The sequence below is a fragment of the Gopherus evgoodei genome, chromosome 7 (genome assembly GCF_007399415.2).
Source record: "Gopherus evgoodei ecotype Sinaloan lineage chromosome 7, rGopEvg1_v1.p, whole genome shotgun sequence".
Lineage (NCBI taxonomy): Eukaryota > Metazoa > Chordata > Testudines > Testudinidae > Gopherus > Gopherus evgoodei.
The window spans coordinates 61,400,702-61,414,473 of record NC_044328.1 but is presented as its reverse complement, the minus strand read 5'-3'; the positions used below and the strand labels follow the sequence as shown (position 1 = coordinate 61,414,473).

The 13,772-nt window shown below is 39.7% G+C and overlaps 1 protein-coding gene across 14 annotated transcripts in view; it reads left to right on the top strand.

Annotated features, from left to right (window-relative positions):
* Positions 1 to 13,772, top strand: part of ZMIZ1 (zinc finger MIZ-type containing 1) — a 508,413-nt gene that overhangs the window by 162,870 nt on the left and 331,771 nt on the right. The window contains exon 1 of one of the 14 annotated variants that reach the window (XM_030569250.1): positions 7,270 to 7,281. The exons of the other annotated variants lie outside the window; for them this stretch is intronic. The gene's annotated coding sequence lies outside the window, so the exon portion shown is untranslated. Of the gene's footprint in view, positions 1 to 7,269; positions 7,282 to 13,772 lie in introns of those variants that run through there. 14 annotated transcript variants of the gene reach the window in all.

The window sequence follows — 13,772 nt, the reverse complement described above, 5'->3', positions numbered from 1 at the left end:
CATATTACAGATTGAGGAGGGGAGCATTTATCTCCAATGATAAAGAATAGACCCACATCTCATCCATATGAAAGCCATGATTTATGGTCTTTATCTGCCTTGTGAGGATTAAACTGTTTAGCCTGCTATTTGTTTTGTGTACTTAATTTGTACTTGTTTTATATGTATTAAAAATCTCTTTTTTTGAGTGTTTTGTAGCTCTGAAAAGAAGGGGAGAAGCTTCCCCAAATCGTATTTTGTTAAATAGTTAATGCTGAAACAATATTTTAAAAGAAGAAATGGAGAAAATGTACTAATTATTTCTCCTCCTTGATATGGAGGAGATTCTTGTTTAGTTTCAGATCTTAAATATTATGAACACTTAAACGCCTCGTCTGAAATCAGTGTAATCTTTGCACTGATTTCAATGAGATTTTGAGGGAAATAAGTGATAAGAGCAGATGGCCGCCACCAGAGGCAGTGGGTCATGGCGGCATTCTACACAGCTGGAGACAGATGAGGGTGGGAGGCTACCAAAGAGAATAGGAACAGGAGGAATTCCACACAGACAGAAGTTTCAGATCTATACCAGGGCATCAACTTGGAAACTTTGGAAGATTCCTTTCAAGATCAAGTAGGTCTAAGGGAATGAAGAGATATACAGGGCACATGTGTGGATGACAGGTTAGGCTAATCTGTAAGCAAATCAAGCTTGTGTGCAAAGAGTTATCCAGCTGTCCGAGGAAGACAGACAATCCTTGTTGGAGATTCAGTATTCAGAAGAACTGAAAGAACATTTTGCAAGGAACAGGCCAGTTACAGGACAGTAAGTGCTACCTTCTTGGAGCCAAGACAAGAGATGTCACTCCATGACTGTATAGGCTTCTGAAATCGATGGGCAAAGATCTATTGGTGATGGTTCATATCGGCGCTAATGACACTGTGTTGCAGGATATCTCATAGACAGTAGATGGCTTCAGGGAATTCAGAAGCGTGCTGAAGAAAAAGAATGTCGAAGCAATCTTCTCTGACATACTTCCTGTCCCACAAGCAAAGGAAGACAGAAGGTGGTGGATTGTGGATGTGAACTGCTGGTTAGGTAAATGGCATAGGGTGGAAGGTTTTGGTTTTGCAGAACCCTGGCCCATCTTCTGTTGGGAAAGGGTTGAATAGTTTGGATGGCATCCTCCTCCGTACAAGGGCGACCAATCTCTTTGGGAGTAGGCTGACTACAGTAGTCAGGAGTGGGTTAAACTAAGAACCAAAGGGGAGGGTAAAAAGAAGAAAGATATGGACACTCAGTACAACATCAAGATGTTGAGAACTAAATGAATCAAGGAACCAAAACACATGAAGAGGAGAAATTCTTGAATTGCCTATATGCTAGGAGCCTAGGTAACAAACAAGAGGAATTGCAATTGCTCATTTATGAGCATAGTTTCAGACTAGTTGGTATTACTGAAACCTGGTGGGATGATTTGCATGAGTGGAATATTAAAGTCAATGGTTATAATCTATTTAGGAAAGATCAAGTGGGAAAAGGGGAGAGGGAATGGCACTTTGTCAAAAATAGCATTACCTTTCTCCAAGTCACTGGTGACTCAGAAGAAAAGGATCTTGAATGCTTATGGATCATTGTCCTAACAACTAAAACACTGAGGTGTTCCTGCAGAGGGTATATGATGAGGGGAGTGGTAGGAGGAAGTGGCAATGTATCCTTATATTTTGGTTTGATCATGTGATTTCTTTATGCCTTTGCAGCATTGCCATTTACTGATCTTGATGGTATTCTAGGCAAGTACAGTAGGCTTCCTCTGATGTAGTCAGGTCCTCTGGAGATTCGGAGCGGTATGATCTGGATAACTGGACCTTTTTTCAGACCCCATTCGTAGCTTGGCGATCGTGGATAGTGACTCTTAGATCTAAGCTTGAGGCTTCAGTCAGTTGGGAAGGATGGGGAAGGGCTAATGCAATGGTTTATGGTTTTGGAGCTCTTAGTGCAGGATCACTTCTTGCCTCAATATGACTTAAGTATCTGAAGCTTTTTGGTATCAATGAAAATTTTTATTCTTTTCAAAGCCAAACTGTATTATTGATGCATTGTATCAGTCTTTATTTCTAAATGCTATATTCTGTATTTTTTTTTCAAATGTGTATACCAGTTACATACAAAAACCTAGATTCTGAGAGACCTGAAGATGTATGTCAAACAAACAAACAAAACTTGCTAGTTCAAAATGTCTTGTTTTTTAAGGAGACATGAAGGCATCTTGTCCAAGTGTATTTGGTGTCTTTTGAACCGGCGTTCTGGGCCACAGTTTTGTGTGTTTGTGCCAGTTCAATGTCATGTGTCAGTAATTTTGCGGTAGACTGGCAGAGTCTCTGGGTTGAAACCAAATGTCGGTGGTTGGCAGGCTTGGCAGCCAGAATGTTTAATTGCAGCAGGGTATAAAGAGCCCTTGTGCACTCTGACAGCACCATGGAAAATTTAGATTGCAAAGAAGTGAGATTATAAACGTGAAACTTTGTTCAAACCTTCCCCCCCCTCCCTTTAGTGTAATGAAATTGGATTTGTTTTTGAAATACGTTAAATATGGGTTGTCCCTGCCTTAATGAAACCTGATTCCTGTAATGTTTACAGAAGACCTTGATGTTTTAGTTTTTGGGCTAAGTAGAGTTTTGGGTGACTTGGCCACCAGCGTTATTTTTAGAAAAACAGTGCCTTATCTCTCCAATGTTTTCATAAAGTTAACAGTTTAATAGATGATCATTAAGTAATTTTATCTAGGGGAAAACAGTGCTGTTTTCTCTCAGGTTTGAGCTAATATAAGTTATCAAATTAATAATTCATTTTCAGGTGCCCAGGATGCAGTATAGAATTGGCTCCTTTTGCACCACAGTGCCATATGTGAAGAAGCAGCCAGCTCAATTATTGCATCGTGCTCATTAATAGCTTCCCTACCCCCACCTTTGTATTGAGGCTAATGGTAATCACTTGCAGGGACCAAAAAGTACAGTGTCTGTGTGCTTTTTTAGAACATTTCCCTCTTGGGCAGATGCTGTTATTAAAAGAAGACAGTCATGGGAATGGAGGCAAAGGAAATCCATCTGTATGTAGGGTTTATTTACCATATTCTGTGTTGACGCCATACTTACAGTAAAAAACTTACTATCAGCAAAAAGCCAGATGATCAGTTTGTGTAAATGGTTGTAGTGCCATTGACCTAAGTGGAATGACAGCACTTTGTAGCAGCTGAAAATCTGGCCTACAGAGTTTATTAAAGTCTTCTCGTTTATGTTCTATCTATCTGGTTTCAGAGCTAATCATTTATGCAATAGAATTATGAATTCCTTCTTTTGTTTTCAGTCATCTTTTTGAAAAAGCAGCAACATACCTAGTAAAACCCCAATATTGATGTGGAGCAATAACTAACATACAAATGCTTCTAACTTATGGAGCAGTGAAGAATAAAATGACCATGTGAAAATTTCTTTAGTCAAATTTTGACTAAACAACAATGAAAGAGTGCCCCTCTAGAACTGTGGGGAACCTTGGTAATATTTTAAAAATAGACGAATAAACAGATCCATCAGTGACCCCAGATCAGATCGAATAACTCAGGAGCAAGACACATGCACACAACCAAAAAGATAGACTTCCTAACACCACTGCTACCCCCCAAAGGACATCTGATCTTGGAGGGACATCACTGTGCTGCGTTGGATACAAATCATACTAGTTTTATCTCTTTGCTACATAAAAAGGAAACAAAATATGTAAGTATTACAAAAGGTCAGGTAGTTTTTGTCCAAGTAATACACTGCTCATGGCTTTAAAAATGATGCCTGTTTATGATTCTACCATCTGCAGGAGCAGCAGCCTATCATAAAGTTACTGTATTGATCTGTCACTAGGGCTGTCTTGTCTGCCAAATGAAAGATGGCTTAAACTCATAACCCGGGCCAGCAGTTTTCTTATGGTGAGCCAGACAAAAATGCCATTGATCTTCTTTGCTGAAGTGTTCTTTTCACAGCTTGCCAGCACAAACACTCTGTTGTCCTTAGTCAGGGCTAATTAGCTAATAATTTAATGCAACTGAGACAGCAGTCTTAGTTTAATTCAGCAGTGAAAGGATATGCAGTAACTTTTAAATGATGAGGTATCTTCTTTAAAGCTTGGCCATGTTAACAGGACTTGTCTCAACTTTTATACTCTCACTTTAGTTTTGATTTCCCCGGTGCTCAAGAATAATGTATTTGTTACAGTGGTTAAGATGGGTTGTCAGTTTATGTTTTATAGAAAAAACAAAAGACAGATGGGAGATTGGTATCTCTGTCCTTGAGTTCTTGGTTACTAAGTAACACCTGAGCCTTATGATCACTTAGTGAAATAAATATTAGGTTGATTTAAATTGGTCATGAAAACCCAGTGATCTGTAAGCCACAAAGCACACAGATTTAGTGATGTCCAATAAATACAGGGATTGCACCTATCTTCATCTTGTTAAAAAGTTACTGTTGACTTGGTTTAAACTCTAAATTTAGGGTTTATAACCCTCTCTTGAAAATTAGATTTGCTAACCCAGTGTGAAAATAAAGATATAACTGAATTCAAAAGTTTCTAGTGAACTTTGGGGCTGGGAGCACTGGAGGTATTCAGGCTGCCCCTCTGGATTTGCAAAACTCATATAGGCTTCACACAACACGGTGCGTGTACTGAGTTTAAGTTTTTAATAATTTTCCATTTGGAGAGAGAGAGAAACTGAGATCCTGGTCCGGATCCTCAGATGCCATCAAGGAGCAGTCAGCACAGCTTTGGAGGAGGGCGAGTAAATATGGTCTAACCGCTGGTATAAATTAGAGCAGCCCAAAGACTCTCCTAATCTACAATGGCTTCTTACAGCACCTACAGATTATCCAGGTAGAGGGACACTTGCCCTCATCTCCTACTCCGGTTGCTAGGGAGCTAGTAGTGATGGGGGATGGTTTGTAATATGGGAGCTGCTATTGGATGGCTCTGTATCACTAAAAAAAACCCACACCTTTTCACAGGGGTATGTGTATATGGGTCTTTTCAAGGGTTCAGGTCTGATGGGTTTAGGTGGCATCTTTGAATGAGGGCCTGGCTCAAAACTTCCCTATCACTAGGCAGGATCTGGCCCCCTGTGTGTTTGTTTTGAGAGCATTATATAGACACCTAGTGAAAAAAAGCAAATATCACCCTTCTATAGATGTGATGTAAGGGTATTCACCTGTCCCTTATTTTAAAGGAAGTTCCTTTTTGAAGCTTAATATCCTGCATTATGTATCAAGTCAATAGAAGTGGCATTAATTATGCAGAGGGTCATATGCTGTTTTTTCTACTGTATTATTTTGCATCGCAGTTAAGACTGTGTGTTTACAAAGAGCAGAGCAAAGCATTTCTTCGTTTTCTTGTATTGTTCACACTTACATTTAATGACTGGAGCATGGGTGGATATCCTAATTCTCGTTAAGAATGGGAGGTTAATCTATGGGGAATTTTACAGTTGCTTTAAATTTGGGGATTTAGATTATTATTTCTGAAACCACCTCAAAAATAGTCACAATTAACTATCCTGTTCTTTTGGTAAACTGCTTAGAACATATCTGTCAGATTTGGGAAACTGGTTTGCCAGTGTATGTCATTTTAACTATCTGACCATAAATAGAAATATTGTAATATATATGCCATAGTTGGCAATAATGTCCGTCCTTTAGATAGATTATAATCGTATTTCACAGTTGCCTCTCTCTGAAGATTGCAATGTTCTGATGAATTATATCACTCTAAAACTTGTGTCCCATCTTTGCAAATTGTTTGAGCTTTTCTTAATCTGTTATAATTTCCTTTTTTAACACAGGCTAGAGAGTTGTGTTTTTTAATAAAACAGAAAAATTAAGAATTTCTTTGTCTTTTTCTGAAGATTCCCAACAGCAAATGAATCTGATTTCAGGACTGCACTCCATCTGTTTAGGAAAGAAAAAAGACATTAGTAGTCCACACATGAGCAACTTATTAGTTCATTTGGTGAATGCAATACAGTGATTCAAAACTGATTTAAAATATTCATCCACAATTACTGGTGCAGCACAGTTCAAAGTGCTGCAAATCTGTGGGTTTGACTGAGAAATTTAAGGAAAATAGCTGCAAATTGATTCTGTATGTAATTAAGGAAACATTTCATTCTTATGTAAATATTTAATGCTTGGGTCTTGTTTTGCTTGTTTCTTTCCTCTCACTTATCCCTCCCAACCCCCCTTATATGTTTGTTTGCTCAGGGAGTGGGGGTGGGGAGGAATCCCCTGAATAGGGAGTATTAATTCTATGGAAATATACCTTAGCTGAGCTGTATCTTCTGCTGCTAGAGCTGCTGATCTGAGGAGTCCTAAGGACTAGTAACTTCCATGGACTTAAATGAGAGTGACAAATTCTCGTCACTTTTCAGGATCAGACCCTTTTTTGTTGGGGAGGAAATAGACAATGATACAGATGAACTGTTTAGGTGGGTGTGAGTAGTGGGGTGCAAGGATGTAGCTTTTCCCCATAAATGCCACAGCACTTTAACTGAATTTTGCTATCCTCATCAGTGGCAGAGTTTAGGAAGAGCCTGTAGTTTTAACATCATCTTAGTAAAATTTTTAAACCTCAAAGATCCTGAGGCAAACTTCAGGTTGTCTTTCAAGTCAGTTCTGCATATTGGACACAAATTTTGCAATGTTTTCTGCTTTTAACTGCTTCTCTGTGTTGTTGATGGTTTCGAATTTCAGCGTGGGCCTGCTGACAGGGTTTGTCATGAGTGCAGGCCCTGGATCCTAGTCTAAAGCTCTCCAAATCCAAAGATCTCCAAAGATCAGAAAACCAAGATCTAGGGCTACCGGTTTGGGGGTACTTGCATAACTGCTTATTTGAGTCAGTCAGTGAGGGGAGCTCTTGACGATCATCTGTTGTAACTGAACAAATTGGAAGGCAGTGGGGAAAAAAAGCCCTCAAGCCTTCTGCTTCTTGCCAACAAAGCCCTGTATATGAAGGTTTTTCCTTTGAGGTGTGGTTGTGTGACTAGTTGTTTTCTTCAGTGCTGGATTTGAGTGACATGAATCCAGCGTAAAGGGCTTGGAGCTGTATAATCAAACTAGATAATGTGCTTGTATCTTCTTTAAGTTGTGATGTTGCAGCTTTTGTATAGTGACAGAAGGAGATGGATACAGTATTGTAACTTAAAATACTTTCTGCTGTGGTGAGCCGGAGTTGCAGATGCCACACAGAAAAATGAGAAGGAAAAGGTCTTGGCTGTGCAGGTATATATGTGAGCAATGTTTGGATGTTGTTGTGTTAAATACTCAGCTTTAGGATACAGTTTGATATCTCAAGGCTTTTACATATCTGCTAACCAGTGAGATTAGTGTATGATATGTAGACTTTTAATGATCTATATTGGTTGGTGACAAAATTGGGTTATCAAAATTATGATTTTCTTCTGGCAGGTAGGCCTTGTTTTCGCTGATGCAGGCCTTTAGCTTACCACCTGGAACATTCTCTTCTCTTCTTTTCTTTACAAGAATGAAGGAGTTTAAACTTTCTTCAAAATGATGAAACCTCCTCATATCATTATTTGAGAGAGACTGAACTAAAACAGGATCTTTTGGTCCTTCAAATAAATTCCAGATAAATAATTCACCTAAATAAAGAATCCCTGTTCTTATCTGAGGCAAAACTAAAACCCTCGTGCTGGCTGAAGTATTTCCCCACATGCATAAATGGCTGAAAAATTCAATTTAACCAAAATAGCAATGTTTTGTGAAAATATTTTGATTTTTTTTCAGAGTTTCATTTTTTGATGGAAAATTTGGCAGTTTTCCAAAACACTTTAGTTTCCTTTTTAGTTTAGTTTCTTGTTTTCTCTCACTATTGCACCCCTTCCCTCCAGTTCTCCTCTCTATCTCATTCCCCCTTAAGAGTTGGAGAGGTTTTTTTTCTGACCAAAATGAAGCAAATTTTTCCACTGATGAGCAAGTTGTTTTAAAAAAAAATGAAAAATCATTTATTTCAGTCACGTCTGAAAAAACATGTTTCTTTTTTCAATAGTTTTAATGAAATATACTTCTCTTTCAGTCAGCTATAATAAAACACATTGGCTAACTGCACTTATATATTAAACTCTTTGGAGAGTCCACACTGTTTTGCTCTATAGTCTTTGAGTGGAGATCCCAGAGGCAAACAGTTCTCTTTAAAAATGTGTCCATGTGTGGCCAGAACTACTATGATAGATTTACTAGACCCAGCAAATAAAGTCTTAAATTCATTAGATGTTGGTGTTTTATATCTTTAAATTTCATTTAAACCACAATTAAAATGGCTTTAGTGTCAACTCAGTTTCTGTCCAGATTACAGAATCATCCTACGAATTGTGCGTGATTGATTGTCTCTGGACTCTCACCAAGTAAATTTGTCCTTCTTGAAACATTTTGGATTTTTTTTTTGCCACTTTACATTAATAACCCACTAAGACATAATTGCTATGTATAAAGCTAAAAGCATACATTCTGAAGGGTAGTAATTTTGATAGCAAAGTTATGCTGTTAGGTTTTCACTGGAGAGAGAAATGAATGGTTAAAAACAAGCATGTCTAATCTTGTCTCAGTGTTTATGCACCCAGTAGCGATACTGTCATTTGAGAATTAAGTTTATAGCACACATTTGGGTGGGAGGCTCGTTGCTGGATGTGGCAATAATCTACTTTAGGAGAACCTGAGACGTTTTCTCTCCTCCTTACCTCCTCCCTGTATTTTGGTCTTGTATGTAAGTGTTGTTCATGAATACTGCTTTCTATCCTTGTTATCCTGCTCAGACCTTTTCTCTTAGCAGTAATAGCTGCTGAACTACCTGGTGATTCATCTACATCATTAGTCTTTGCTTTAAGTGTAGTTTTAAGAGACCCCCTTTCTGCCAAAAGTTTCTTGTTATCCAACACATGCACCAAAAAAATCAATTACTTCTGCTTCTCTGCAAATGTGTTCAGCGGGCAAGTGGCCATACGTAAAGAAGAATCTGATGCTCTAATAATGACAGAGGCAGAACCTTTGTGCCTACAGACCACTTCTGTTGCTCTGCTAGAGAGAGTGATAGTTTGTGTGTTTAGCTTCAGCTGGGTTTGGGGAGGGTGAGGATTCAGTTAAATTAGAAATATGAAATAGACTAAGAACACTTGTGGTGGAGCTGGATGGCTGGTGTTCCTGGTAACAGGATACAAAGCGGGCTCTCCCATCTCAGTGGTTCAGCTCCAGCCAAGATTCATAATGACTAGATATGGATAGGAAACATTTTTGCCACCGTGTGAAAATTTTCACAGAATTTCCGAAATTTCCCTGTTCTATGTGCAGCTGAGACCAAAATAATTTTTTTTTTTTTTAGAGAGAATAGCTAATAGCCCAGTGATGAAGGCACTCCCCTTGGATGTGAGGGAAACAAATGCAAATTCTTGTTCTTCCTGGTTCTCAGCAGGGACTTGAACCTGGGTCCCCCACATCCCACGAGTGCCCTAACCACCATGCTGTCAGCTATTCTGGGATGTCTCTCTGTTTCTCAGATCTATGCCATTGAAAAATGCTGAACCCAGGCTAGTAGTGACCACTGTCTGTTGCTCGTGAGTCAGTATTAGAGTGCTCTCCACACAAATGGTGCTCCACGCACACTGCACCTGACCGGATGGTAGCTAAGGTGACCAGATGTCCTGATTTTATAGAAGCAGTCCCGATTTTTTTTTTTTCTTATATAGGCTCCTATTACCCTCATCCCCATCCTGATTATTCACATTTGCTGTCTGGTCACCCTAGTGGTAGCCCTTTCAGGTTGGTGGTTCGTGGAGGGGTAATCTGTACATGGCATTTTGATCTGACTGAACTGCAAAGCCAGGTTGCATGGGTCATGGTCTTGGATCACTGGCCTCCAGGTCCTCAAACAGCAGGGGGTCAGGGAACAGATTTGAAAAGCCTGCCCCTCTAATATGGGGATCTTTGCAGAACAGGCTAGGAGTGGCTGTATTGCAGCAAAGGAGTCTGGGTATTTTGATGGGCTAGAGGAGGCTACTTCCATTTGTGGGAGGTACTTGGCCACATAAGAGACATGGAGAATTCTGAGGATTTATGCGCTTTCATAAGAAAGTAACAGAATGTTAAGGTTGCACTGTTAGGCACTTAAGTCAGGAATTTGCAAAGTTAAGTGTATACGCAGTCCAGTCCAGTTTGTGATTTGATGCTTTCTCTCAAATAACACAATCTAATGTATAAACTTCTGTACATACGTGAAACATCTTGTATAGAGCTGGTTGAAAATGGAACAAAACTGCCCACCTCCCAGCCATTGAAAACCAAAAATTTTCCAGTTTTAAACCTGACAATGCTGACAAAATTTAAAAAAATTCATCAGTTTTTTACAGGGGAAATAAATCCTTTCTTGACCAGCTGTAATCTCTTGGTACTGGACCCACTAGTTAATCTGTTGTAGTCATTTAGGAGAAAAGTACATAGTAAGCTGTTTTTAAGCAACATGTTACAGTGTGAACATAATACAGTGCAAATTTGATAGCATGGATAAGCCACCCAAGTGTACACCTAAGGCAGCTTCATAATCATTGCCTCATTGTGTAATCTGCACCTACAGAACCCTGTGCTGCTGTTGGAAGAGAAATTATGTAGCACGTGGCTGTTGACAAAGGGTTCATTTGTGCCTTTAGGGCACCAGCCCTCTGCTGGGAGGAGGGGCATACTGGTAAAGAAATAATGGATATAGAGCCATCACTGCCCTCAGTGAGAGCTCAGGGAAAACAGGCGGCTTCCCTGAAGCTCACAAGCATGCAGCAGGGATCTGTCCACAACTACAGGGAAAGAAACAGACTGTGGTCCCGTGCAGCCAGCCAGATCTTTTGGCTGATGTGTGGGGTTATCTAAGCCAGTTCTCTCTTTTTAAGGTGTTGTACAGGGGGTACACAAAGGGAGCAGTGTTTGTGCTTTGGAGAGAGCACAGACTGATGATGTGCTGCTATACAGGGAAGCACCCGTGTGCATTTTGAAAGAAGAGTTAACGAGGTTAGTTAAATCAAATAAATGGTCTTATTACATCTATGCTGTGACAGGGCACTTTGATCTATATCCATTATTTCGTTAGCAATATGGCACTTAAAATCTTTACCACTAGTTCTTAGGCTTTTCTTCACTATAAAACTAGCAGACCCGGCCCCTTTTTTCGGTGGGAGCTCCGTAGGGGCCTAAAAAATATGTAGAGAGTTTAAATGATGCTGAATATAAATTGCTACACCAAATTTTGGAGCAATAACATTGCAAAAACTTTACAAGCCTATAGAGGGCTCAGTTAACTAACTTTTATAACACTGGCTGCATAATGAAGGTTATATCTGATGTTTAAACACACTATTTTTTACATGTTTGTTTGTTTTCCTGAGTAGTATAGTACACTTGTGAGTTAACAATCTTATTTAGGAAGCGTGTCTGTTGAATGCTTCCCCTGTAGGATACAATTATAATACTGGATACGATGTTTATGAAGGAGGATGCAAAGCTTCTAGCACACTAAACTGTTCATTCTGGTATTAGGAGTATTCCTGACTTGAAAGGTGTCATCCATTTTAATGAGAATATTAGTGGAATAGGTAATAACTCTTAAAACTAGAATGAAATTTTTAGTTGCATCCACCATAATTTAGGCCTCAGTGAGACATGTGCTTAAGACACATGTAAGTGTTTGCAGTTTCGGGAGCTAATTGAGGCCATTTTGGTTTGCCAGGGGTTCACTTGTTTGGTCTCTCCTGCTTTCACTTTCCCTGGGTTTTGCTTTCAGTTTTTTATACTGTCTTTCAAGAGATGGGGGTTTGACTCCTGGTCACAACTTCTCTTCTTTTTCCTTGGGCCAATGGAGTTGGGAGCTCAAGGGGACGCAATGTGATTGTTTTTGGGCTGAGGAGGAATATCTTGTGTTTCTCAGCAGTGACCTCTCCAGATGACCACAGAGCAGAGTTGCTTGGCTCTGAAAAGAAGTCTTGACCATCCTGTGTCAAAAGGCTGATAGCTGTGATGTCGGGCCAGTGTATGTGAGAAGGAAGGGAAAGTCTTCTTTTTTTGTGAGCAGAGTCAGTGGTTGCAGATTTTAAGATCCAACACTGGGTCATGTCACTTCCCTATTTGTACCCTTTCACTGGCTTCCCTCAACCTTCCAAGCTTTTGCTCAGCTCTTCTCCGGCTAAATCACTGCTTATTTCTCTCTGCTCACCTCTTTCTTCTTCCCCCTGCACAAGCCCCTCCTGTTTAAGAGCTCCCTGTGTATCCTGCTCCCAGTCTTGCCTTCTTCCTTGCTGTCCTTTTGTGCTTGGGACAGGCTTTGATCTAATCCCGCCTTAAAAAAACCCTGCTCCATAAGCCTGACAATAAGCCACCGAGGAGATGCATTTAAATGAGAAATATGTTAAACTGGCCATCGTGCATGGTTTGCTCTGTGTGTGTCCTGCACAATCTCAAGCTATATTTTCTTTTGTTTACTCTTACAGAATTGCTAATTACCAACCTCAAGTGTTCAAAACACATGAATTAGGCGCCCAAAATTATGATTGGCTTAAAAGTCATTATACTTATAAAACCACGCGCTGCCACCCCACCCCATATTTTGGGTTCTTTTTATTTGTCTTTTGTTTTTCGAGTCTTTGGGGTGTGCACTTGGGTCACGTTTCTGAACTTTTCTGCACAACACTGGCAGCTAGAAATTGGACAACTGCTTTTCTTTTTAAATGGAAACAGATTTTCATGTAGTCACAGGATTCCAGGAGCTGAGGCTTAAAGAAAAACACCAAATATTGTCAGACTCGTGATAAAATCACAATAGTTGGCAGACAACACTGTTGTCTCTCCATCACCCCCACAATGTTCCTAGTCTGTATGTAGTGTGGTGGTTGTCTTTTCACTTATTGATCTTAGAGTGCCATTGTCTCAGAGCAGAGATTTTAGTCTTTTATAACTTGTAATGCACCACACATGCCTTTGGTACTAGAAATAATCTAATACCAAGTGCCTTGGATTTTAATGATCGAGCATTTCATAGCCAAGAAACTTTATTTAAAAAAAATGATTCCTTTGGGTCCCACAAACTGGTTCTTGTGCTCGCTCTGCAGGAGCAGCAGACATGCACTGTCTTCTCCAAGCCATGACTGCACTGACAATGTTGATATGCAAACTAGAAGCTTTGTTGGGAGAGATTGTCCATGTTTGTATAACACAATTCCTCTTCATGGTGCACTGCTTATATAACTGCCTCACAGCATATGCAGTACTTACAGGAAAGTGACAGAAGGACAGAGAGAAGTTTGGGATACTGAATCAATGAGTTGGTGATAATGAGTGTCAGCAGAGATATAGGATATGGACAGCACGGAAGAGATGCATTTGGGCCAGTTTTTAAAAAAAGCAATGGAGAATCCATAATGTGGGATCATTAATAATAATGACGATCAACTGTTGCATAGTGCTTTTCAGCCATTAATCTGAAAGCACTTTAAAAAGGAAGATTGGTATCATCATTCCCATTTTACAGCCGGGAAAACTGAGGATCAGTGAAGTGATTTACCCAGAATCACATAGTGTCAGTGGCAGAACCTGAAATAGAACCCAGGACTCCTGACTCCTCTGCTGAGTGAAACAAAAGTTTAACCTCTAGTAGAAAGAAATTAAAATTGTGGGAGGGAGAGGGAAGGAATTTGTGGAAGAGAACAAAT